The sequence below is a fragment of the Mobula birostris genome, chromosome 12 (assembly GCF_030028105.1).
Source record: "Mobula birostris isolate sMobBir1 chromosome 12, sMobBir1.hap1, whole genome shotgun sequence".
Classification (NCBI taxonomy): domain Eukaryota; kingdom Metazoa; phylum Chordata; class Chondrichthyes; order Myliobatiformes; family Myliobatidae; genus Mobula; species Mobula birostris.
Genome location: NC_092381.1, coordinates 83,916,241 through 83,943,805, shown reverse-complemented (window position 1 = coordinate 83,943,805; position 27,565 = coordinate 83,916,241). Strand labels below are relative to the sequence as shown.

General features: G+C 42.9%; 1 long non-coding RNA gene across 1 annotated transcript; it reads right to left on the bottom strand.

Annotated features, from left to right (window-relative positions):
• Positions 1–10,620: 10,620 nt before the first annotated feature.
• On the bottom strand, positions 10,621–26,779 carry LOC140206106 (uncharacterized). Its single transcript, XR_011888062.1, has 3 exons — positions 26,691–26,779; positions 25,532–25,682; positions 10,621–10,796 (listed from the first exon to the last, which is right to left on the bottom strand). It is a non-coding gene; the product is annotated as an uncharacterized lncRNA (long non-coding RNA).
• Positions 26,780–27,565: the final 786 nt, after the last annotated feature.

The window sequence follows — 27,565 nt, the reverse complement described above, 5'->3', positions numbered from 1 at the left end:
GCAGTGAAATTAAAGGAATTCGCATGAATTGTCAGGAACAAGCTCATTACAAATCAGTTTCTCAGCAAGATCCCCTGAACACTGACTTATGCTGCTGGGTGAGGTCTAATAGAGTACTGGACAATCATTATTATTTAGCAATTTATCCAATTCCGATCTTCCAATCTACCTCACTGTGGCCCTTGCACTTTACCTGTCTACCCGCACCACTCTTCTTCTGGAACTGGAACTGTATTCTGCATTCTATTTTTTTTTACTACCTCAATAAATTTATGTATGAAATGATCTGGCACACAAACAATAACTTTTCAATATATCAGAATCAGGATCAAAATCAAGTTTAATATCACCAGCATATGTCATGAAATTTGGTAACTTTGTGGCAGCAGCACAATACAATACATGATAAATATAGAAAAAAGCTGAGTTAGAGTAAGTAAATGTAAGCATATTAAATAGTGAAGTGAAGTGAAGTGGTACAAAAAAGAAGTGAGGTAGTGTTTATGGGCTCAATGTCCATTTAGAAATTGGATGCAAGAGAAGAAGAAGCAGTTCCTATCTTAATCATGTGTGTACATTCCAATTTCTCTTTCATAGTTTGTGAAAACTTGTAAAAGTTCATTAAAAATTGGGCTTTTTACCTTCTGGTACTCTGTGTGCAAGAATTCTTTACTAAGATTAGCAGCTGTATCAAATGACATTTTATTATCAATCTTCAACAGGTTTACAGTTATAAAACAAACACCTTTCGAGAGCTGTAAGTTATATGAAGTAATAATAATTAAATGTAGGAGATGCTTTACATACTATCAAAATGGACTAAATATTGGCGCGTAAAACTTACATTTAAAATTTAAAATGTTACACAATAGTGGAATTTCACATATTTTATTGCTAATATTCATTCCAACACAATGAAAAAAAACATAAGCTGTACTACAAACATTATCACTGCAATATGTCAATGGTTTTAAAGATGCAATTTGCAGCCAAGGTTTGTATTTAGTGTGGTGTGGGTAGACAGCCACTGTGTATCCGACAGAGTGATCAGCAGCACTGGGGCTCCACAGGGGACTGTCTTGTCTCACTTTCTCTTCACCATTTACACCTCGGACTTCAACTACTGCACAGAGTCTTGTCATCTTCAGAAGTTTTCGGATGACTCTGCCATAGTTGGATGCATCAGCAAGGGAGATGAGGCTGAGTACAGGGCTACGGTAGGAAACTTTGTCACATGGTGTGAGCAGAATTATCTGCAGTTTAATGTGAAAAAGACTAAGGAGCTGGTGGTAGACCTGAGGAGAGCTAAGGTACCGGTGACCCCTGTTTCCATCCAGGGGGTCAGTGTGGACATGGTGGAGGATTACAAATACCTGGGGATACGAATTGACAATAAACTGGACTGGTCTAAGAACACTGAGGCTGTCTACAAGATGGGTCAGAGCCGTCTCTATTTCCTGAGGAGACTGAGGTCCTTTAACATCTGCCGGACGATACTGAGGATGTTCTACGAGTCTGTGGTGGCCAGTGCTATCATGTTTGCTGTTGTGGGCTGGGGCAGCAGGCTGAGGGTAGCAGACACCAATAGAATCAACAAACTCATCCGTAAGGCTAGTGATGTTGTGGGGATGGAAATGGACTCTCTCACAGTGGTGTCTGAAAAGAGGATGCTGTCTAAGTTGCATGCCATCTTGGTCAATGTCTCCCGTCCACCACATAATGTACTGGGTGGGCACAGGAGTACATTCAGCCAGAGATTCAGTCCACTGAGATGTAGCACAGAGCGTCATAGGAAGTCATTCCTGCCTGTGGCCATCAAACTTTACAACTCCTCCCTTGGAGGGTCAGACACTCTGAGCCAATAGGCTGGCCCTGGACTTATTTCATAATTTACTGGCATAATTTACATACTACTATTTAACTATTTATGGTTCTATTACTATTTATTATTATGGTGCAACTGTAACGAAAATCAATTTCCCCGGGATCAATAAAGTATAACTATGACTATTTCCCTATGTATTTTGTTTCAGGTTGCTGGTGATTAATAATACGTAATTATATTTGTGCCTTATTATCTGAACTGAATAGTGCATTAGAAATAAATACTAGTTTAATTTATTTTTTGAAATTTTCCAACATTCAGATAAGCTTAGCAAGTTGAATAATGTTTTACATGGGAAAGCTGGCTTAAAGATTATGTTTGTCTCAGCATCAATTCTGAAATCAAGCTGATTGATAAAGTGAATATAGGTGGTCCTGGACAGTTGGCAGTTGAATCTATTCTCACTTTATACAGCTGTCTATGGAATGCAAAGTGACATACTCTGTTCTTGCACCCCCAAACCATTCAATTTTGTTATTCCAGATTAGCTACCAGTCTGTCATCCTGAAAAAGATGCCCTGATGTTCATTCAAGGTTCTATGAAAAGAACGGACTATAGATATCTATGTTAAACACTTTCTGTGATCCATCCAATGTAGAGATAGCAATCATGCTTGCAATTACATAATACATTCAACACCGTGAAAAGCCGCAAGGTATTTCACAGGAGTACCACCAGACACTGATTCACATGAGCAGATATTATCACAGGCCTTGAAAGTCTGGACAATTTAAAGACTGCCTCAAAAACAAGATAAGAGTTTAGAAACATAGAAAACCTACGGCACAATACGGCCCACAAAGCTGTGCCAAACATGGCCTTACCTGAGAAATTACCCAGGGTTACCCATACCCTCTATTTTTCTGAGCTCCATATACCTGTCCAGGAGTCTCTTAAAAGACCCTATTGTATCCGCCTCCACCACCGTCGCCAGCAGCCCATTCCACGCACTCACTACTCTCTGCGTAAAAAACTTACCCCGATATCTCCTTTGTACCTACTTCCAAGCACCTTAAAACTGTGCCCTCTTGTGCTAGTCATTTCAGCCCTGGGAAAAAGCCTCTGACTATCTACATGATCAATGCCTCTCATCATCTTGTACACCTCCATCAGGTCACCTCTCATCCTCCATTGCTCCAAGAAGAAAAGGACAAGCTTACTCAATCTATTCTCATAAGGCATACTCTCCAATCCAGGCAACATCCTTGTAAATCTCCTCTGCACCCTCCCTAAGGTTTCCACATCCTTCCTGTAGTGAGGCGACCAGAACTGAGCATAGTACTCCAAGATGCTGGAGGAACGCAGCAGGCCAGGCAGCATCTATAGGAAGAAGTACAGTCCTGATGAAGGGTCTCAGCCGGAAACGTCGACTGTACTTCTTCCTGTTGATGCTTCCTGGCCTGCTGCGTTCCACCAGCACTTTGTGTGTGTTGCTTGAATTTTCATCATCTGCAGATTTTCTAGTGTTTACAGTACTCCAAGTGGGGTCTGGCCAGGGTCCTATATAGCTGCAACATTACCTCTCGGCTCCTAAACTCAATCCCACGATTGATGAAGGCCAATGCACCGTATGCTTTCTTAATCACAGTCAACCTGCGCAGCAGCTTTGAGTGTCCTATGGACTTGGACCCCAAGATCCTTCTGATCCTCCACACTGCCAGGAGTCTTACCATTAATACTATATTCTGCCATCATATTTGACCTACCAAAATGAACCACCTCACACTTATCTGGGTTGAACTCCATCTGCCACTTCTCAGCCCAGTTTTGCATCCTATCAATGTCTCGCTGTAACCTCTGACAGCCCTCCACACTATCCACAACACACCCAACCTTTGTGTCATCAGCAAATTTACTAACCCATCCCTCCACTTCCTCATCCAGGTCACTTGTAAAAATCACGAAGAGTAAGGGTCCCAGAACAGATCCCTGAGGCACACCACTGGTGACCGACCTCCATGCAGAATATGACCTGTCTACAACCACTCTTTGCCTTCTGTGGGCAAGCCAGTTCTGGATCCACAAAGCAGTGTCCCCTTGGATCCCATGCCTCCTTACTTACTCAATAAGCCTTGCATGGGATACCTTGTAAAATGCCTTGCTGAAATCCATATACACTACATCTACTGCTCTGCCATCGTCAATGTGTTTAGTCACATCCTCAAAAAAATCAATCAGGCTTGTAAGGCACGACTTGCCTTTCACAAAGCCATGCTGACTTTGCAAGGGAATTCCAAAACTCAGGTCCTAAATGTCCTAAATAAGAAGACTGTGTGAAGGCGGTGAATGAGGAAGGAAATACTCCAAAGGTCATTGAACCAAAATTAGAACAATAATGGCAAGCTTCATTTTTATCGCTTCTGATTGCACTAGACACTAGGTATCCATTTCAACTGACAACTTAAAATAATGATTCTCATTTAATGGGCAGGGTGTATCTTTGTGGCAGCTTTCTATTAGCTCAACAGCAAGTGGTTTGGCCTTAAACTGAACCTCAAATTCTGCCCCATTGATCATGTTTTCACCTGATGACGAATTTAGCTTTGCCTTATCGCAGTTAACACGTTTCATGTTATTGATGGAACTCCATAAAATAGGCAGAAAGTCTTAGAGGGATGAGTGTTCTCCACATTTATACCCAGATACAGTTGTAGTTTGGATGGAAAATAAAAAGTTTTAAACGCAGTTTAAAAGACGGACTAGATGTGAGGATGAAGCACAAACCATACTTAAGTACATCCTGGTTTTCTCAACCTTCTACACCAGTCTACATGGACATATCTCCAGCCAGAAAACTTAACGTGTCCCCAAATCCTCAGTGCAAGCTTCATAGAAACATAGAAACATAGAAAATAGGTGCAGGAGTAGGCCATTCGGCCTTTCGAGCCTGCACCGCCATTTATTATGATCATGGCTGATCATCCAACTCAGAACACCGCACCAGCCTTCCCTCCATACCCCCTGACCCCCGTAGCCACAAGGGCCATATCTAACTCCCTCTTAAATATAGCCAATGAACTGGCCTCAACTGTTTCCTATGGCAGAGAATTCCACAGATTCACCACTCTCTGTGTGAAGAAGTTTTTCCTAATCTCAGTCCTAAAAGGCTTCCCCTCTATCCTCAAACTGTGACCCCTCGTTCTGGACTTCCCAACATCGGGAACAATCTTCCTGCATCTAGCCTGTCCAATCCCTTTAGGATCTTATACGTTTCAATCAGATCCCCCCTCAATCTTCTAAATTCCAACGAGTACAAACCCAGTTCATCCATTCTTTCTTCATATGAAAGTCCTGCCATCCCAGGAATCAATTTGGTGAACTTTCTCTGTACTCCCTCTATGGCAAGGATGTCTTTTCTCAGATTAGGGGACCAAAACTGCACACAATACTCCAGGTGCGGTCTCACCAAGGCCTTGTACAACTGCAGTAGCACCTCCCTGCTCCTGTACTCAAATCCTCTCGCTATAAATGCCAGCATACCATTCGCCTTTTTCACCGCCTGCTGTACCTGCATGCCCACTTTCAATGACTGGTGTATAATGACACCCAGGTCATGTTGCACCTCCCCTTTTCCTAATCGGCCACCATTCAGATAATAATCTGTTTTCCTATTTTTGCCACCAAAGTGGATAACTTCACATTTATCCACATTAAATTGCATCTGCCATGAATTTGCCCACTCACCCAACCTATCCAAGTCACCCTGCATCCTCTTAGCATCCTCCTCACAGCTAACACTGCCACCCAGCTTCGTGTCATCCGCAAACTTGGAGATGCTGCATTTAATTCCCTCATCCAAGTCATTAATATATATTGTAAAGAACTGGGGTCCCAGCACTGAGCCTTGCGGTACCCCGCTAGTCACCGCCTGCCATTCTGAGAAGGTCCCGTTTATTCCCACTCTTTGCTTCCTGTCTGCTAACCAACTCTCCACCCACACCAATACCTTACCCCTAATACCGTGTGCTTTAAGTTTGCACACTAATCTCCTGTGTGGTACCTTGTCAAAAGCCTTCTGAAAATCCAAATATACCACATCCACTGGTTCTCCCCTATCCACTTTACTAGTTACATCCTCAAAAAATTCTATGAGATTCGTCAGACATGATTTTCCTTTCACAAAACCATGCTGACTTTGTCCGATCATTTCACCACTTTCCAAATGTGCTGTTATCACATCCTTGATAACTGACTCCAGCAGTTTCCCCACCACCGACGTTAGGCTAACCGGTCTATAATTCCCCGGTTTCTCTCTCCCTCCTTTTTTAAAAAGTGGAGTTACATTAGCCACCCTCCAATCCTCAGGAACTAGTCCAGAATCTAACGAGTTTTGAAAAATTATCACTAATGCATCCACTATTTCTTGGGCTACTTCCTTAAGCACTCTGGGATGCAGGCCATCTGGCCCTGGGGATTTATCTGCCTTCAATCCCTTCAATTTACCTAACACCACTTCCCTACTAACATGTATTTCGCTCAGTTCCTCCATCTCACTGGACCCTCTGTCCCCTACTATTTCTGGAAGATTATTTATGTCCTCCTTAGTGAAGACAGAACCAAAGTAATTATTCAATTGGTCTGCCATGTCCTTGCTCCCCATAATCAATTCACCTGTTTCTGTCTGCAGGGGACCTACATTTGTCTTTACCAGTCTTTTCCTTTTTACATATCTATAAAAGCTTTTACGGTCCGTTTTTATGTTGCCTGCCAGTTTTCTCTCATAATCTTTTTTCCCCTTCCTAATTAAGCCCTTTGTCCTCCTCTGCTGAACTCTGAATTTCTCCCAGTCCTCAGGTGAGCCACTTTCTCTGGCTAATTTGTATGCTGCTTCTTTGGAATTGATACTATCCCTAATTTCTCTTGTCAGCCACGGGTGCATTACCTTCCTTGATTTATTCTTTTGCCAAACAGGGATGAACGTTTGTTGTAGTTCATCCATGCAACCTTTAAATGCTTGCCATTGCATATCCACTGTCAATCCTTTAAGTGTCATTAGCCAGTCTATCTTAGCTAATTCACGTCTCATACCTTCAAAGTTACCCCTCTTTAAGTTCAGAACCTTTGTTTCTGAATTAACTATGTCACTCTCCATCTTAATGAAGAATTCCACCATATTATGGTCACTCTTACCCAAGGGGCCTCTCACGACAAGATTGCTAATTAACCCTTCCTCATTGCTCAAAACCCAGTCCAGAATAGCCTGCTCTCTAGTCGGTTCCTCGACATGTTGGTTCAAAAAACCATCCCGCATACATTCCAAGAAATCCTCTTCCTCAGCACCTTTACCAATTTGGTTCACCCAATCTACATGTAGATTGAAGTCACCCATTATAACTGCTGTTCCTTTATTGCACACATTTCTAATTTCCTGTTTAATACCATCTCCGACCTCACTACTACTGTTAGGAGGCCTGTACACAACTCCCACCAGTGTCTTCTGCCCCTTAGTATTACGCAGCTCTACCCATATCGATTCCACATCTTCCCGGCTTATGTCCTTCCTTTCTATTGCATTAATCTCTTCTTTAACCAGCAATGCCACCCCACCTCCCCTTCCTTCATGTCTATCCCTCCTGAATATTGAATATCCCTGAACGTTGAGCTCCCATCCCTGGTCACCCTGGAGCCATGTCTCTGTGATCCCAACTATATCATAATCATTAATAACAATCTGCACTTTCAATTCATCCACCTTATTACAAATGCTCCTCGCATTGACACACAAAGCCTTCAGGCGCTCTTTTACAACTCTCTTAGCCCTTATACAATTATGCTGAAAAGTGGCCCTTTTTAATGCTTGCCCTGGATTTGTCGGCCTGCCACTTTTACTTTTCTCCATAGTACTTTTTGTTTCTACCCTCACTTTACACCCCTCACTGCATCTATTCTAAAACTGCTGCAAGTCACAACCAAAGTTTTGTGAGGTAAACTCATTCTCCCACTCCCAGTGTTCTGCAGGATTTCAGCATTGTACATAAGAAACCCCATTACTATGATCTTATCTCCTACATTGTTTTTCTGCTTTCATTTGCGTAATGCCCTGGTTAAGACTCTTTACTGCTAATACTGTAGGGTATTTCATTTAGTAGCTTTCTGTAGAAGCAGTGTGTCCTGCTGGTAGCATGTTTGGGTTTTTGGCTGAAGATGAGGGGCTAGGATGTTCAACTTAGGAATGTTGTGTCAGCCAACCTGGATGGTGGAATTGGGAGAAGGTTCCAGAGATAGATGGGTGGAAAGAGATTCGTATCAGACATTGGTGGGGTTCGTGGTCTTTTTGGCAGGATCTGCGGAGTGGACAGGAGGGAAGATGGCTGAGGATGCCATGGGAAGGAGCGTCCCTGTTGCACAAGATGCTTTGTGCAGATGAATAGCTCCAAGGAGGAAAGGCCAATACTCCTGAGAGAGAGAGAGCCCATTTGTTCGAGATGGATGTCGAGTGAAGCTCGGAATGTGGGGTGTGCTTTCCCACAGACCGTGGATCCAGCATGTGAGTAAAAAGACAAGATGATCTCCAACAACATGCACATTTAGTCCGGCTTACTGTAATGTACCCTTTTATTTTTTTTTCCCCTTTTTCTTTTTCCTACTAATTGTTCAATAAAGCTGAAGTTTGAACTTTCTTTATAATTTTATGTGGTGTCCGATTTGTTACTTCTTGCCGACCGACAATTGTGTATGGGCAGTATTTACCCAGCATTCGCTCAAATCAAGGTTTCTTTAATCAGAACATCACGACATTCTTGTTTGGTTGAACCTCAAATCATACCACAGGCCTTGACACCTACTCTTTATGAAGGGTGCCCTTCTGACCTCTGCGTCCTGTCTGTGGCTCTTAGCAGGGCTGGCTAACAAGCCAAGTCTCATATGAGCCCTGTGAGGGGGCTGCATATGTTACAGGAAAATGTTAATGTCTTTCTGAGTATGTGTCTAATGGTTGAACAAATTAACTTTAAAATATTAAGACTCAAAGCAAAATAACATTAGTGTGGAGCAGTTAGTCCTGCTGCCTCACGGCTCCTGAGACCCAGGTTTGATCCTGATTTCCAATGCTGTTGCTGCTCCAATTCCGATCCAGTGCTGCCCCGGTTTCCTTCCACATCCCAGAGATATGTTGATATGTTAATTGACTGCTGTAAGTGACCCCTTAGTGTGGATTAATGGCACAAAGAATCAGAAGGGAGCTGACATACAGGTATGAGAGGCAGTGGAGGCACGGTAATGTGGCAGTTAGCAAAACGCTATTAAGCTCAGGTTGTTCCAGAGTTCAGAGTTCAGAGTTCAAAGTTCAAAGTTCAATTCTGGTGCCATTCGGTAATGAATCTCTGTACATCCTCCCCATGGAATTCACGGGTTTTCCCCAGGTGCTCCGGGTTCCTCCCACTGTCCTTAGACATAACGAGAAGGTTAATTGGTCCTTGTAAATTGTCCCGTGATTAAGTCAGGGTTAATCGGGGTTGTGGAGTTGCTGGGGCAGTGTAGCCCCAAAGGTCGGAAAGGCCAACCCTGCACTGTATCGCTAAATAAATAAACAGACAAAGTTGCGGGGTTGCAGAGAAATAAGAAGGGAATATAACTAATGGAATTATTTTCCCTGAAGCTGGCATGAACCCAGTGGGCTGAGTGTGTGTTGTTAGGAGCATTTAGGTAAGAACGTTTGGCTGGCCCCTGATGGTTTGCAGTGGTATTTCTCAATTTTAAGTTTTCCGAGTGTGCCAATAAACTTTAGGGGGTTCTCAAACACTTTATCCCATGAGCAAAGTGGGCCCAACACTGGGTGCAACTTTGAATCACAGTTTACGGTTGCTCTCGGGCAAGATTCACCAGTCGAAGTGTTGGCAGCATCCACTCAGTGTTGGGGGAGAGAGGGGGTGGGAGATGAAGTGGAACAAAGAGGTGAGGAGAAAATTAAGAGAACCACTTGTGGATAAGTGCAACAAAGGGAAAGTGGAAGATGAAAGTACAGCCGGAGGGCAGGAGCTGAACGTGTCCACTGAAAGGTTCTTGAGTTGTTTAACTGGAAGAATTTCAGTTTCATTGTGAGTGCTACCACCTTTGCAAACATAATGACTAACTCTACCCTGTCAGTGTATCAAACTCTACAAACCCAGAGCCCGCAGTGTACCTTCATTCTGTTGGTGATGCACTGCACCCCAGGGCTGGGATATGAGCAACAAACAAATGATATTCTGCTTATTTCTGCTTCTCACAGTAATAAAAGCAAGGTTAGCACATCTTGAGGCTGCAGTTTTGCTTTGGGGCTGACACATTCCCACAACCAGAGAGCTATTGTAACGCATGAAAGTAAGTTACTGGCAACATGCATAAAGAACCCTCAATGAGCATTTGAGAGTAAGCATAATAACAAGCCTGACTGTTGAGCTAGCCAAGACATAATAAAACCTACATGATTCACTCTTTCCAAAAAGAAACTGCAATGACGCACCATGTGATGGAGGCGAGGTACACTGCTCTGTTTGAAAGGAGAGCTAACCAAATGATTTATTTTTGCTTGTGCTGTCTTAGGCAGATCATTGCGAACTCTGGCTGAGCCAGTCCCCAAATTCACTGCTCCCGCTGCTGGGTTAGCAGGAAAACTATGGGGTAAAGCCATTACCAGAAAAGTTAGTCATGTACATAGGTCCACTCAGAACCATAGGAAATTACAAATTCAACAGAGATATACATTGTGTGACACATTAAAGCAAAAATGCTCTACGCCACAGGATTCCCCAGACATTTTCCAATCAAAGCCATGCATTTGGGAGAGACGCCAAGTGGGTACAAGGTAATTGAAGCTAGAGAAAAGGGAGAGATGGCTGAAAAGATGCCAACAGCAGCCAGTTCAAGAGGGCCTGGGGACAGTTCATTTATTCTGTTCTTTTGCTTGAGGAAGTACATAATGGAAGAGATCTAAAAGAGGAAAGAAAGAAATTTGTGATATGGGAGGGGGATATTGAAAACACCCACTCATATGCATCACAGCTGTGTAACATAAAATGCCCCTTCAGAGCAGCGTGCTGAATCCGAGGTATAAATATGCACTGAGCTCACATTAATAAATCACAGCATGTCCTGTGGGTGGGTACCAAAGAGCTCTTTCAGTTATGATCCAAATTACCATTATTTAAAAACTGCACTTTCAAAAAACGTGATATTTAAGTATAGAACCAAATGTTTTCCTTTAAAACAAGGAATCAAAATTTGCTCTGCCAGAATGTGAAACCAGCTGTTTCAACAAATTCTTAAACGTGTGGCTAGACCGCGTTTGGAAAAAAAAGTCAAGCAATCAAAGTGAATCATCGATGCTCACCTTGGGTTTCAAATGTATTATTGCTGAATAATAAATGGGGCTGTAAGGTTTGGTAATGGGGCGGTGGGTTGCACAGGCCAACATGAGATACTCCTTGCGGTCAACAATCTCCTTCATTACATACAGTCTGGAGAGAGATCCGGTCTGATATGCAGTTATTCGATCATGTGACCAAGGGCTGTCACAGGGAGTCTCGAGCCTGTTAAATTCAGCAACATTGCTGCGTCATATCTCCCATTGCCCCCACCTTCCAGACCCGTGTTGAGACAATTGTAAGTCCAAATCGAAAGTAATTCTCCACGGCTGTCAATTTGGTGTCAATTCTTGCAGCAGCAGAGATAGGAACTCCTGATAATCAAATCTGCCATCATACTTCAGGCTGGACCCTTTGCATTATCTGTTCAGATAAGCATCTTGATGTGCCCAATAGAAAACATTTAAGCATGAAAGGCCTCTCAATTTACTTCAAACCCCAACTTTCGGGGCAAGAAACGTAACTGGGGGAGGGCAGAACTGATTACTCTGCCTGGGTCCCACTCACTGATCCAATCCCATTTCCTTGTAGAGGGGCATTTTTTTAGAGTTAACCCTTTGAAGATCAAATTCCACTTAATGGAACTGAATTCAAAATTTCATTCAAATCAAACAGGCAAAGATTTCAAAGTGCATCAGAATTCCTCCCCAGGCTATTCATTCACTCCAGTTTTTTTGCGGGCACACGATCTGTGGCATTGTTTAGTGCAGCCCCAGAGAAAGGGGCAGGTTCTTCCCCACCCCTCCTACTTTCACCCTATTCACCAACCGCGCTGGTGTCTGACCTGAGGGAATATTTCAAGGCAAGTGAGCAACTGATTCAGGGCCGTTCTAACATTTTAGTTTCCCTGGGTTGCAATAGAGCCATCTGCTTTATAGTCAATATAATAAATAAATTGAGTGGCGGTTTGGAAGATCGGATGTAACTCTTCAAGTGATAACGAGGTACCAAGTATGTTACCAGGAAATATCTTTTAAATGCTAACTTATTAAATTCAGTTACATGTGTTCAGTCGCTTCGTTTGTTCTCGCTGCTGCCTCACACAAGAGCAGGGGTTCCCACCTGTTTTTTGCCGTGGGCCCCTACCATTAACTGAGGAGTCTGGGAACCCCTGCTCTAGTGCTATAGCTTCTGTTCTCTATTTAATATTTAAGTAATATTAGAGTAATCTCGTAAATATATTGTTTGTTTAAATAATTCATTACGGGTTATATGTATACATATGTGAATTGCATATGTCATCCCGCTACCATGAGATACTTGTGCGCCTCATGTAAAGTAAACTCGAAGTTAGACCCACATTTTGGAATCCTGTGTCTTAGAAGCATAGAAACATAGAAAGCCTACAGCGCAGTACAGGCCCTTCGGCCCACAGAGCTGTGCTGAACATGTCCTTACCTTAGAAATTACCTAGGGTTACCCATAGTCCTCTATTTTTCTAAGCTCCAGGTACCAATCTAGGAGTCTCTTAAAAGACCCTATCGTATCTGCCTCCACCACCGTCGCCGGCAGCCCATTCCACACACTCACCACTCTCTACATTAAAAACTTACCCCTGACATCTCCTCTGTAACTACTTCCAGGTACCTTAAAACTGTGCCCTCTCGTGCTAGCCATTTCAGCCCTGGGAAAAAGCCTCTGACTATCCACATGATCAATGACTCTCATCACCTTGTACACCTCTATTAGGTCACCTCTCATCCTTCGTCGCTCCAAGGAGAAAAGGCCGAGTTCACTCGACCTATTCTCATAAGGCATGCTCCCCAATCCAGGCAACATCCTTATAATTCCCCTCTGCAACTTTTCAATGGTTTCCACATCCTTCCTGTAGTGAGGTGACCAGAACTGAGCACAGTACTCCAAGTGGGGTCTGACCAGGGTCCCTTAGAGCTGCAACATTACCTCTCGGCTCTTAATCCCACGACTGATGAAGGCTAATGCACCGTATGCCCTCTTAACCACAGAGTCAACCAAAATGAACCACCTCACACTTATCTGGGTTGAACTCCATCTGCCACTTCTCAGCACAGTTTTTCATCCTATCAATGTCTCACTATAACCTCTGACAGCCCTCCACACTATCCACAACACTCCCAACCTTTGTGTCATCAGCAAATTTACTAACCCATCCCTCCACTTCCTCATCCAGGTCATTTGTAAAAATCACAAAGAGTAGGGATCCCAGAACAGATCCCTGAGGCACACCACTGGTGACCAACCTCCATGCAGAATATGACCCATCTATAACCACTCTTTGCCTTCTGTGGGCAAGCCAGTTCTGGATCCACAAAGCAATGTCCCCTTGGATCCCACACCTCTTACTTTCTCAATAAGCCTTGCATGGGGTACCTGATCAAATGCCTCGCTGAAATCCATATACACTACATCTACTGCTCTACCTTCATCAATGTGTTTAGTCACATCCTCAAAAAATTCAATTAGGCTCGTAAGGCACGGCCTGTCTTTGACAAAGCCATGCTGACTATTCCTAATCATATTATGCCTCTTCAAATGTTCATAAATCCTGCTCTCAGGATCTTTTCTATCAATTTACCAACCACTGAAGAAAGACTCACTGGTCTGTAATTTCCTCAGCTATCTCTAAGCCCTTTCTTGAATAAGGGAACAATATCCACAACCCTCCAATCCTCTGGAACCTCTCCCTTCTCCATTGATGATGCAAATATCATTGCCAGAGGCTCAGCAATCCCCTTCCTTGCCTCCCACAGTAGCCTGGGGTACATCTCGTCTGATCCTGGTGACTTATCCAACTTAATGCTTTCCAAAAGCTCCAGCACATCCTCTTCCTTAATATCTACATGCTCAAGCTTTTCAGTCCGCTGTAAGTCATCACTACAATCACCAAGATCCTTTTCCGTAGTGAATACTGAAGCAAAGTATTCATTAAGTACCTCTACTTCTCCGCCGGTTCCATACACACTTTTCCACTGTCACACTTGATTGGTTCTATTCTCCCATGTCTTATCCTCTTGCTCTTCACATACTTGTAGAATGCCTTGGGGTTTTCCTTAATCCTGTCCCCTTCTCATGGCCCCTTCTGGCTCTCCTAATTTATTTCTTAAGCTCCTTCCTGCCAGCCTTATAATCTTCTAGATCTCTATCATTACCTAGTTTTTTGAACCTTTCATAAGCTCTTCTTTTTTTTCTTGACTAGATTTACAACAACCTTTATACATCATGGTTCCAGTACCTTATCATCCTTTTCCTGTCTCATTGGAACATACCTATGCAGAACACCACGCAAATATCCCCTGAACATTTGCCATATTTCTTCCATACGTTTCCCTGAGAACATCTGTTTCCAATTTATACGTCCAAGTTTCTGCCTGATAGCCTCATATTTCCCCTTACTCCAAATAAGCACTTTCCTAACTTGTCTGTTCCTATCCCTCTCCAATGCTATGGTAAAGGAGGTAGGATTATGATCACTATCTCCAAAATGCTCTCCCACTGAGAGATCTGACACCTGACCAGGTTCATTTGCCAATACCAGATTAAGTACAGCCTCTCCACTTGTAGGCTTATCTACATATTGTGTCAAGAAACCTTCCAGAACACACCTAACAAACTCCACACCATCTAAACCCCTTGCTCTAAGGAGGGGAAATTTTTGGGAAATTAAAATCTCCCACCACAACAACCCTGTTACTATTACACCTTCTCAGAATCTGTCTCCCTATCTGCTCCTCGTAGTCTATAAAAAACACTCAGTAAAGTTATTGATCCCTTCCTGTTCCTAACTTCCACCCACAGAGACTCCATAGACAATCCCTCCATGTCTTCCTCCTTTTCTGCAGCCGTGACATTACCTCTGATCAACAGTGCCATACCCCCACCTCTTTTGTCTCCCTCCCTGTCCTTTCTGAAACATCCAAAGCCTTGCCCTCGAAGTAACCATTCCTGTCTCTGAGCCATCCAAGTCTCTGTAATGGCCACCACATCATAGCTCCAGGTACTGATCCATGCTCTAAGCTCATCCGCTTTGTTCATAATACTTCTTGCATTAAAATAGACACATCTCAAACCATCGGTCTGAGCACATCCCTTCTCTATCACCTGCCTATCCTCCCTCACACACTGTCTCCAAGCTTTCTCTATTTGTGAGCCAACTGCCTCTTCCTCCATCTTTTCAGTTCGGTTCCCACCTCCCAGCAATTCTAGTTTAAACTCCCCCCAATAGCCTTTGCAAACTTCCCCGCCAGGATATTGGTCACCCTGGGATTCAAGTGCAAACCGTCCTTGTACAAGTCATGCCTGCCTCAGAAGAGGTCCCAATGATCCAGAAATCTGAATCCCTGCCTTCTGCTCCAATCCCTCAGCCACACATTCATCCTCCACCTCATCCTATTCCTATACTCACTGTCGCATGGCACAGGCTGTAATCCCGGGATTACTACCTTTGAGGTCATGCTGCTGGATCAAGCTGCAGGAGGAGCTCAGGAGGCTGGGCAACATTTGTAGAAGGAAATGAACAATTGACATTTCAGTTTCAGAGCCTTCAACTAGACTGAAAGAGTAAAGGGGAGACAGCAAGTACAGGGAGGTGAGCAGGAAAGCTGGAGCAAGAGACGGCAAGCTGAATCCATTTAGTTAAACTGCTGATCTTGCATCTCGAATCCCTAATTGCAAACTCAGCCTAGACTGATGGGATCATCACTTCGTGGTGGCCAGAGTGAGATGGCAGGAAATGGGGAAACTGCACCTTTATGTGAAGGGATGTTGGGCCAGAGCTAGCAACAACAGCAGAGGAAAGGTGGCATTTGTTGTCACATAATGCACTACCTCATTCAGGTATGTTAGACATGCAAGTGGCACCTATCAGAAACCAACCATTCAGGATATTCCACATTCAGAATATTCCAACCGTTCCACAGACTATTTGGCTGTTATGTGGACTTGTCTTGCTTTTTTGGACCTTATTTAATCATGTCAGGTTCTGTGGAGACCGGGCTCTGTTCCCAGTAATCAGTGTATCCAAACAGCAAAGTTGTATCTGTATGAGGAGCAGGGTCACTGTTGGGCTAGTAAGCTGTCTTGTTTTGGCATGATACACCTATCAACCAATCATCAGCCACTGTGTGCAGGACAGAGCAATCTCATCACTTGGCCAATGATGCTGACCCTGGCTCCCTGAACTTCACAGGCTCTGCCAAGTATGCACAAGTACCTAGAGGTCTGTTTGCCTAAAGGTAAAACTTATAACATAGAACAGTATAGGGTTTTTGGCCCACTATGTTATGCCAACCTGTATAAACCTTTATCAATCTAACACTTCCCTCCTATGTATATAACCCTTAAGCCTCTATTTTTCTGAAATGTACATGCCTGTTTAAATGTCTTTATTGCATCAACCTCAGCCACCAAGTTCAAGCTCAAGTTTAGGTTCAGTTTATTGTCAGTCAACTGTACACACGTACACCGCCAAATGCAACAACATTCCTCTGGACCAAGGTGCACAGCACAGCTCATACAACTCACACACTTAACACATAAAGTGATAGTATCACAAATAAATTAACAAATAATAAGGTGCATCTACGGCACAAGTGAACAAGTAAACAGTATAACGCTATCGGTGCTTCACACGTGATGAGACCTGGGTGGCGGTGGGGTGGGGAGAAGAAGCTGTTTCCCATCTGTACAGTTCTTGTCCTAATACTACAGTACCTCCTGCCTGATGGTCAGGGATCAAGGAACTTGCTGGACAGATGGGAGGAATCATTGACAATGTTAAGGACCCTGTGCACACAGCACTCCTGAAAAATATCTCTGATGGTGGAGGAGAGACCCTGATGGTACTCTGCAGTATTTGCAATCGCCTTTGCAGGGACTCGCTGTCAGATGCCTTGCAATTCCGTACCAGATGATGATGCAGCTGGTCAGGACACTCCTGCAAAAATTGGTTAGGGTGGGTGGATAGCCTCACTCACCTCAGCCTCCTCAGGAAGTGGAGAAACAACTAACACAATCTTCCAACAAGTGAAGGCCCGCATACCATACATCTACTTAATCACCATATCAACTTGTCTGGAAACTGAGAAATATATAGACTTGGACCCCAAAATCCCTCTGTTTCTCCACACTGCTAAAATTCCTGCCATTAACCCTGTATTCCACCTTCAAGTTCAATTTTCCAAAGTTTATCACTTTGCACTTTTTCTGGATTGAACTCCACCTGCCACTTCTCCACCCAAGAATGTATCCTGTCTATATCCCATTGTAACTATAACAATCCTCTACGCTAACCACACCACCACCAATCTTTTTGTCACCTCTAAAGTTACTAACCCACTCTTACACTTTCTCATCCAAGTCATTGACAAAAAAACCACAAAGAGCAGGAGTCCCAGAACAGACCTCTGCAGAGCACCACTAATCACTGACCTCCAGGCAGAATATGCACCGTCTACTACTTATTCTCCCTTCGAGTGCCAAGGGCCAGAATTCCCTGTTTGCCATCTGGTCCCAAGCCTGATTTTATACATGGGCCAGGTCAACGACACGTCTCTATTCAACAGGCTCTGACAACAAAACAATCAGCATTACTGACACTAATTCCAGATCTGAATTAACTGAATTTAACATTCTCAGCTGCCACAACAGGATTTAAGCTCTTGTCCAGATTGCTGGTCCAGCAACTACAGTCTGATTGACCAATGGGACAGTATTGAACAAAGACTTCCATAGCTGCTCCTTCAGAGGGCCATATTGTGTCCCTTATTTCAGAATAATCACAACCACTGATAGATGCAGTCAATTGTAAACCTACCGAGATTTTTTGCTGCTAAAATATACAATACAGCCTGTGAGCACATTATCTTTGCATTAGCTGAGCTTAAGCTTAACAGTCAGATGCAGGCAGTCTACACTTCTTAGCAACTTTACCGTGACTGGAAGGAGTTCGAGCCACTGAAGATTTGGATACTCTGCCCATCATACTTGCAGTGGGGGCTTGAATTCGATTAATATTTATAATTGCTACCTGCACAGGCTAAAGAACACATGTTCCATTTAGAGTAACAGAATGGAGAGAAATAATGTCCTAGGTAGACCCATTTTTACACATACTTAAGACATCGTATTTAGCAATCATGATTGAATGGTGGAGCAGACTCAACGGGCTAAATGAGTTGATTTTGCTCCTATGTCTTATGGTCTTATCTCACTGTTGCCATCAGAAAGAAGGTACAGGAGCCTTAGAACTCACACCACCAGGTTCAGGAACAGCTATTACCCCTCAACCACCAGGTTCTTGAACCAAAGGAGATAACATCACTCGCCCCGTCATTGAAATGTTCCCGCAACCTATGGGCTCACTTTCAAGGACTCTTCATCTCATGTTTTTATTGCTAATTCATTTATTATTATTATTTCTCTCTATTTATATTTGCATAGTTTGTTGTCTTTTGTACACTGGTTGAATGCCTAGGTAGATGAGGTCTTCCATGTTATGGTTATTATTCTATGGATTTATTGAGTATGTCCACAAGAAAATGAATCTCAGGGTTGTATATGATGACATATATGTACTTGATATGATTATACATTTACTTTGAACTTTGATATATCAACGATATTTAATAGACCATTGGACAAGTACATGGATGGAAATGATATGGGCCAAATGCTGGCGCATGACATTGGTTTAGATGGGAATCTTGGTTGGCAGGATCCATTTAGATCTAAATGGATCTAACTTCCATTTAGATTGGAAGCCACAGGGCTTGTGTTCTGTGCTGTATGACTATGTGACTCTAAGACAAGAGATGGGGGTAGGGGCACAGTTAAGTGAAATAATCTAGCTGCTGTCAGAATCAAAATCAGAATCAGGTTTAATATCACCGGCATACGTTGTGAAATTTGTTAACTTTGCAGCAGCAGTTCAGTGCAGTACACAATAAATATAGAAAAAAATTGAATTACAGTAAGTATTTATGTATATTAAATAGTTAAATTAAAATAACTAGTGCAAAAAGAGAAATATAAATAAGTGTTCTTGGGTTCAATGTCCATTTAGAAATCAGATGGCAGAGGGTGAGAAGCTGTTTCTGAATCGCTGAGTGTGTGCCTTCAGGCTTCTGTACCTCCTACCTGATGGTAACAATGAGAAGAAAGCATGTCCTGGGTGGTGGGGGTCCTCTGCCATTCTGAGGCACTTCTCCTTGAAGATGTCTTGGACACTATGGAGGCCAGTACCCATGATCGAGCTGACTAACTTTACCACTCTGTGCAGTTTACTTCGGTCCTGTACAGTGTTGCCCCCTCCCCCATATTAGACGGTGATGCAGCCAATCAGAACACTCTCCAGGTACATCTATAGAGGTTTTCGAGTTTCAGGTGATAAACCAAATCTCCTCAAACTCCAAATGATATATAGTCATTGCTTTGCCTTCTTTATAGCTGCATGGATATATTGGGACCAGGTTAGATCCTCAGAGATCTTGACATCCAGGAACGTGAAATTAGTCACTCTCTCCACTTCTGATCCTTTCACCCCCAAAGCGGGTATAATTTTGTGTCCTTCTGCAGAACAGTCTCACCCAGTTGGGCAACACAGGCTGAACAAATTTTCACGACAACAAAGGTTGTTACTGAATGCGATCCTTCACTTGACAAAAGTTTTGCTGGACTACAACAAAGGCCAGAAAATAAACTGCACTTCTCCAGACTCAGTTGGACCCGGATAAACACACCATGTGCCTTTGGGGGGGGGCACCTATCCAGGTGGGTCAACTGGACCTGGAAAAGCACCCCATCTGCCTTGGGATCTCCAAGCAAAGAACAACCATCTGGAGAATGATGGGCACAAATGTACTGATGTCAGTCGGTGAGCTGCCTTCTTGGGAATCGGTGCTTTCAGATGGAGAAATTACACCTGTCCAAGGACAGTAAGTTTTCATTTGGTTAAACTGGCTGGAATAAGATTCACTGGTTGGGATGGAGCCGACCCACTCCAAAACCTCAAAGGTCCACTTCCACCTTCTTCACCACAACCTTCTTGAGATGGGGTACCAACATGAAACTCACTACCTGTTTAATAGATCCCTTTAGGAAGTTAACCCTTTCTCAATCAGAGGAGACTGGTATTATTGCTATCAATCAGCAAACTCATGGGAATGTCAAATATTTAACAATGAATATGACTTCAAAATAGCCACAATGCATAATGCTTTGTTGCCTGATGAGTAAGGATTCTCGTAATGCTTGGTAGCTTTTCTAGTCACCGAAAAATTACACTTGTAGATTGTAATCCATCGAGTCAGTGTCATGTAGCACGGGAACAGATCTTTCAATGCACAATGTAAAGTATCCCATTATATTGAATTCTTTTTAACTTTCTGTCTCAATGTAATATGGAATTTCCAACATTGATTACACCGCTTTGAAATGATTACAATTTTAAATTATAATTGCAGCTTTTCTTTGCAGGGCAGGCAGCATCTGTGGTGAAAGAAGATGAAAGTAACACTTCAGGTTAATAACCATTCTCCCCATGAACCACATGATCTGAAGCATACTCTTTCCACAACTGCTATCTGATCTGCTGAGTAATTCCTGCACTTTTATGGTCTATATTCATATCTGCAGCATCCGCTGTATTTTGATTTTGTGCACTCCTTTTCCAAATTAGTTTATTTTCAGGGAGAACTTTTCAAAGTGACTGAAAGCCAGGCAGCCTGTTGATATTATAGTTGGCAGATGCAAGAGATCGCTTTGAGCTGCAGCGTCAGACGCCAGAAAGGGGGGAGTCCACACCGCACAAATTTGATTTTTGTGGCAGCCTTCTTTAAGAACACCAGTGAGTTGCTGACCACAAAATCTTGGCCATTGCCTCCTTTCAGATGTAGAAGTAGTTCTTCACAGTAATTGAGTCATTTTTGCTGGAACTATTAAAAATATTAGTGGCAGTAACTCAAGAAATTTGTTCCAGATTTAACAAAGCAAATATGTGTTATGGTCTTTAAATAACACTGTTAATTTTATCATCTTTTCTTACAACTCAGGTATTTCCTCCTTCAGTCATGTTTTCTACCTTATAGAATGCACTATAGCAGCTAAACCATGGGGCGCCATGGTATCGCAGCGGTTAGTGCAACACTATTGCACCTCAGGGTGTTGGAGTTCAGAGTTCAATTCCAACGCCCTCTGTAAGGAGTTTGTACATTCTCCCCATGAACGCATGCTTTTCCTCTCAGTGCACCAGTTTCCCTCCACAGTCCAAAGGCGCACTGGTTAGTAGGTTAATTGGTCATTATAAATTGTCCTGTGGTTAGGGTAGGGTTAAATAGGTGAGTAGCTGGGTGGTGCAGCTTTTTGGGCCAGAAGGGCCTGTTCTATACAGCATCTCCAAATAAATAAATAAATTCACCAAGGCATGTCCACTGTAGTTCCCAGACTTGCAATCACTACTTATACTAGAGTATTGTTATGCAAAAATTCCCTCCCAATATCCAGATATACCAGTCTGGATAAACATACAGTGGCCACTTTATTAGGTGCAGGAGAGCACCTAAAAAAGTGGCCACAGGAGTGTAACTTGGTCTGGTCTTCTGCTGCTGAGCCCATCCGCTTTGAGGTTCGATGTATTGTGCATTCAGAGACGCTCTTCTGCACACCACGTTTGTAACACGTGGTTATCTGAGTTACTGTCATCTTCCTGTCAACTTGAATCAGCCTGATCATTCTCCTCTGACTGCTCTCATTCTCAAGGCGTCTTTACCTACAGAACTGTCACTCACTGGACTTTCTCCCACACCATTCTCTGTAAACCATAGAGATCGCTGTGTGTGAAAATCCCAGCAGATCAGCAGTTTCTGAGTTACTCAAATCGCCCCATCTGGCACCAACAATCATTCCACAGTCAAAGTCACTTTTCTTCCCCATTCTGATGTCTGGTCTGAACAATAATTGAACCTCTTGACCATGTCTGCATGCTTTGATGCATTGAGTTGCTGTCACATGCTTGGCTGATTAGATATTTGCATTAACGAGGTGTACAGGTGTACAGGTGCACCTCGTGAAGTGGCCACTGAGTACATATTGACGTCCTTTCATCATAACTGAGTTGAGATCTGGGGCATCTCTCCCCAACTCTGCATAAGACCATAAGATATTGGAGCAGAATTAGGCCATTTGACTCATTGAGTCTGCTCTGCCATTTCATCATGGCTGATCCATTTTTCCTCTCAGCCCCAATCTGCTGTCTTCCTGTGCCCCACCCCATCCCCATCTTTTCATGCCCTGACCAATCAAGAATCTATCGACCACTGCCTTAAGTATACATAAAGATTTGCTCTCTATGGCTGCCTGTGGCAACAAATTCCACAGATTCTCTACTCTATGGTTAAAGAAAGTCTTCTTCACCTCCATTCTAAATGGACGTCCCTCTATTCTGAGGCTGTGTCCTTTAGTCTTAGACTTTCCCATCATAGGAAACATCCTCTCCACATCCACTCTGTCAAAGCCTTTCACCATTTGATAGTTTCAACTAGGTCACCCCTCATTCTGAATTCCAGTGAATACAGGCCCAGAGCCATCAAACGCTCTTCATAAATGGTTTAATCCTGGAGTCATCTTCATGAACCTCCTTTGAACCCTCTACAGTTTCAGCACATATTTTCTTAGATAAGGGGCCCAAAACTGCTCACAATTCTCTGTGAAGCCTTACCAGTGCTTTATGAAGTGTCGACATTACATCTTTGCTTTTATATTCCAGTCCTCTTGAAACGAATGTTAGCATTGCATTTGCTTTCCTCACCACAGACTCAACCTGCAAATTAACCTTTAGAGAATCCTGCAGAGGGACTCCTAAATCCCCTTGCACCTCAATTTTTTGTAATTTCTCTACATTTAGAAAATAGTCAACCCTTTCATTTCTTCCACCAAAGTGCAGGACTGCAGTCCTCTCCTCATAGTAAGGAGATGAGTAATAATGTGGTCTTTTCCATCGGCAAGGTAACTCCAAGGATAAATATAATAACCTAACTATTCCCTTTGACATTGCATTGTATATTTTTCAGACTGCAAGAACCTGTGTAAATTTAACCAGTTGGAAAGTCCTATTCCAGTTCTTCGGAAGGTCAATTAATCTGAAACTTTAACTGTTTCTCTCTCCAGAGATCTGAGCTTCTCAATGTTCCCAGCATTTTCTGTTTATATTTCTGGAAGGCGCATTGAGATTTACGCGGATTCTAAATAAAATAATACAGCACATGAGTTGCTGAGGAACTCTGCAGGTCAGGCAGCATCTATGGAGGGAAAAGGAGAGCCATTACTTCAGGTTGAGACTCTTCACCTGGACTGGAAAGAAAGAGGAGATGTAGCCAGTACAGAAAGGTGAGGGAAGGGTGAAGCAAGAGCTGGAAGGTGATAAATGGATCCAGGTGAGGGGGTGATAGGTAGATGTGTAAGGGGAGAGTGGTAATGGTGGTAGAAGCTGGGGGTGAAACTTGGAAGGGAAAATTGGTCGAAAGATGATGAAATTCAATAGCAGAGGACAGTGGTGAATGAAACAGACAGGGAGGAAGGGCAGAGTGGAAAAGTGGGGGTGAGAGGCAGCAGGGGACTCGTGGAAGGAGTGTTTCCCTCCTCTTCTACTTCCCACCTTCCTCCCAGCTTCTAATGTCAATCACACCTTCTCCTCCCCATCAACCTATCAATTGCAACCCCCGCCCCCGCCACCCGGATCCATTTATCTCCTATCGCGCATTATTGTGAGGAGATTAATTCTTGGTCCACCCCTTCCCTCCACTTTTTTGTATAGGCAACCTCCCCTTTGTCTTTTAGTCCAGACGATGGGCCTTGATCCATAATGTTTCCCTCCACAGATGCTGACTGACACCCTGAGTTCCTCCAGCGTCCCGTCTGTGGCTCCAGATTCCAACATTTGCAGCTTAAACAAAATGGTGTTTGTATTTGTTTCACTGATTTCTAGGGCTCACTCCAGAAACACTTTTACTATTCAGAAAGAAGCATGCCACCAAGCTGCACAACTGACACTTCCCTTTTTACTCTTGCAAGCAGATGTTGCTTATTTACATTAAATTGTCTGTTTCAATATCCCTTCAACCTCTTACTCTTCCTCAATCTATTCATTTGAAAGGGAGGTTGTGCTTTAGCCACCACTTGTCTCTTAAAAACAAAACTTCAATGCATAGAGTTGATCTCCACAAAATAATGCTGCAGGAAGTTCCTCTCTAGCATTTAAGACTTGCTGGATAGCTGTTTCAAACGTTTTTTTACTAGTGTGTTCCTTCCCTCAGACTTGACCTAAAGCCACGTATTACGGAGGCTCCGTATTCTGAACATTTTGTAAGTGCTACTCTCTGGAGTGTAAGAATGTTCAATTACAGTGCTGTGCTACAAGGAATGTGAAAAGCCAGAGCCAACGGCAGGAAAGGGTCAACATTCCTGGATGCTGGGAGGTGAGCTATGTTCCCTCTAATATTTTTTACAGCTGCGCCGACAAACCATTGCTCTGAGCAGGAAAATTTTACACAGCATGAAAACCGTGCAGCACTTTAAATTAACATTATATACAGTAAAAGAAAATTCCAGCTGCACAGCAACAAAGGGTATGTGCACGGGAGCATTTCAGTTACTGCGTAGCCGTGCACTCTAGAGGGAACTGTGGAGGTGAGCATATATTTCCAATGTTTTGCAACACACTGCTTCCCAGTTTATTATTATTCTGCCGTGGCCTTGTAAATAAATATAAAATGTAAAATATATTCCTTCTTCCCTGCCCTTTTCCCCTCTCCGCAGCTGGCTCGTGCAGCGCGCCCAGCATTACCTGGTTGCAGAGTTTGACAAAATGCTGAGAAGAGCTTCTAGTGGGAGCTCTGTGTGCACCTGGCTGATTGGTGGTGGACGGGGCAGGGTTTAACCCCGGGGACCAGCAGGGAGTGTCCACAGGCAGGGAGTCAGGGAGACCAGCGTGGATTTCATCTGGGCAGCCGCTTCTTATTAAACATACCTTGCATGGCCTGCTGTACGTGCAGCTCCCGGCTGTACTGCTTGAGTGTCGGCTCTGACACGGTGGTACAGAATACTTGCTTCATTTCTCTCTAACACATGCATACAAAGGTGCACTGTCTCTAGGGTGTGGGTTGCTTGCTCTTTTATGTCCAATTCATGCAACAACACTCAAATAATTTACCCAAAGGAAATGAGTCTATAAAGCAGACTTTCAGAGTTGTTTGATTCACCCCCCAATTCTATTCTGCCTGTTCTCATGACACCCGTTGCTGCCTAAATAGAAACAAGCACAACTTTGCTTACATCACCGTTTCGAATGGGGTTTGAGTTTCTTTCTCGGTGTGTGCACCCTGATCTGACGAATGTTTCCAGCCTGGGTCTGTTGCTTCATTAGGTCACAACAATCCTTGTCCTTCTTGCTGCCTGCTGGTTTCAGGCACAGCCTCATGGTCTGCTGTAGTGAAGCAGCAAAAACAAAACCTAAATTAGAATTGAGAAAAGTGCATGTTAAGGGAAGACTTTCACCAAAATGGAATACTTTCTGGTGAGATACAGATGCAAGTGATTAGAAATGAGATATTCAAAGGATTAAGTTGTGAGAATGGGTTTTAAGCTTATTAGGTTGAGGATGCTTAAGATAATTAAGAAACTTCATAGGCTGGATAAAAACTGTTTTATCATCTGGTCTGAAGTTCCAATTAGGCAATATTGAAACGAAAAGGCTGTACATTTCGAATCTGCTGTCCCAAGAGGTTGTGGCGGTTAAGCCTGTTTTAATTTGGGCAGACATTGTTTGGGGGTGGTTTGGGGAATGTGGAACAAGGGTGGATAGAACAGGCTGAGCTATAGATCCCATGTGGTTTAATTTAACAGGGCTCTAGGCTGAATAGCCCCACATTAGAACCATTTTATGTATCAATCTGAACAGATCAAATCTTTGTTCATGTATTGAAAGAGCAGCACAGCACTATTTACTCTTCCCTACGCAGACAGATGTGCAGTTTACACAAGTGTTATACACTGCATAGTTTAGTTTTGTAATTTCTACAGGAAAAATCTCACAACTGCACTTTACCTTGGCTAACAAACGTCAATCACCATTCAGAAACCAAGAAGGGACTTGAACCGTAAAAAAAACTCGCAGATGTAGGTTTTATATTACTAGCAAATGCACAAAACATTTAATGTTCACACACGTACATTAAGTGACTCTTATTCATACTGAGTGTTGTCCTTAATACACGCAGTCAATAAGAATAAGAGTCTTAATCTTATTCTTATTGAACAAAAATGACTTGTTTACTTCTCAAATGCAATTTACAAGTTGGTAAGACAATAATCAGTAATTGTGGATTTCCAGTTCATGGTTACTGAACTTGGCCACATTGATTTCATATACAGATTATTCAGTGAAACTGCTCTGTCATCTTATCAGATACGAATTGCATCTGTTCCAATTTACCTGGTGTTACCTTCTCCTCCTTCCAAGATAAGGCTAATACATACTCCAACTGAGAAACAATTAGAATTATGAGAGGGATTAAATTAGCCCGTGAAAGCCTACTCGCAGTCAACTCATATTTATCCTTAAGCCAATGTAAAACACTAGCTATTAATATTCTGCATCTTCATTGTTCTGAGCTTAATTTGGCATCTGTAGATCTTGAGAGAACAAGAAGTTACACAAAACTCAGACATAAAGACGTGCAAGGTTCTCTCTCTTGACACTGACAGAATTTGGCCCTATAATTACATTTCCATTCACACTTGTTGGAGGCATTGGTAAATATTCCTGTTACTGGACAAATCTTTTCAGTGTGACTCAGAAAGACATACACTCAATGGCCACTTTATTAGGTATACCTGTTTGTGAATACACATATCTAGTCAGCCAGTCATGTAACAGCAACTCAATACGGTAAAGCATGCAGACATGGTCAAGAGGTTCATATGTAATTCAGACCAAATATCAGAAATGTGATCTCAGTGACTTTGACTGTGGAATGATTGCTTGTGCCAGACGGGGTAGCTTGAGGATCTCAGAAATTGCTGATCTCCTCAGATTTTCATGTCCATAGAGTTTGCAGAAAAATGGTGTGATGAACAAAATATAGACAATGATGGCAGCTCTGTAGGCAAAAACGCCTTGTTCGTAAAATAGGTCAGAAGAGAATTGCCATACTGGTTCAAACTGATAAGAAGGAGAAAGTAATTTAAATAAACATGTGTTGCAATAGCGGTGTGCAGAAGAGCATCTCTGAATGCACGACATATCAAACCTTGAAGTGGATGGGCCAAAGCAGCAGAAGGCCACAAACTCCAGGTGGAACAGACCCT